Below are 1059 nucleotides of genomic sequence, written 5' to 3' on the forward strand. Positions count from 1 at the left end.
AGCCAGTAGGTTAGTCGTAGTTTACTGAAGTTTAACGTTCTTTACCTTAATACTTGAATAAGATAAATAAGTTTTAAGTGGAGAAATTGGGTGTTTATATTTTATTTATACTACGAATTTGAAGATTAATATAGTACCATTTCTTTCATAATTTTTGTGTTATAATTATATAAGTTTAAGATTATAAAATCGTTTTGTGTCGGTAATGGTTGGGTTGATTTATTATATGTAATCGTGCTCTATATGTGAGGACTATATATTTTGCAACTGTAAAATGAAAATTGGCCAAAAACAGTTATTAGTAGTCCAAACCTAGATCAATGTGACTTAAGCTTTAAGACTTTACCCTTTTTCCAGCTGTTTGTTTTCAAAACTAGTTTATCGTCTTTGTTTAACAAATAATTTGAGAGCCAGGGTATCTTCACTGTTTTTTGGATGCTACTACTGAAGTTATCTTCCTGTGATTATATTCTTGGAAGTGTCTATAATTGGTATAAATTTTCTTTGTCTGTATATGCTTTACTGTGCAGTTTCAGTTCAGGCTTATACATAAATAAGTCTGTATTTCGACAGGCACGTCTCAATATACCGATAATTTTTTTTTTTTTTTACTGTCTGAAAATTGTGGCCTCTGTAGTTTTGTTCCTGTATGCTACATGTCTGTATACAACAAACCGTATGTTAAGTAAAGGCGTATATTAATTGCATGTGACAAAACTGTCTAATAAGTTATAGTAACCATGGCAACCAGCATCAAATGAGGAATACCTATTTAGCCGTCTTCACATTAATAAGACATGATGTTTAAATACACTGGTGTTACTATATTATAATTCACCAGCCTATTTCACCTCCGATTCGTCATCCGGTTAATGCACACGAGTTTCTTCAGTGACATACGGCTTTAGCTTGTGAACGTGTTCAATAGGCATTCATGCACCACGTGACTATTGCAATTCACATTTTGATTAATTGATTGTTACAAACCGTTCTTACAAGAACCAAGTTCTCTCATTGCTTCAAGCTTATATTAAAAACAAATCCTTTATTGTTCTGCAT

Source organism: Tachypleus tridentatus, chromosome 13 (assembly GCF_004210375.1).
Source record: "Tachypleus tridentatus isolate NWPU-2018 chromosome 13, ASM421037v1, whole genome shotgun sequence".
Taxonomy (NCBI): domain Eukaryota; kingdom Metazoa; phylum Arthropoda; class Merostomata; order Xiphosura; family Limulidae; genus Tachypleus; species Tachypleus tridentatus.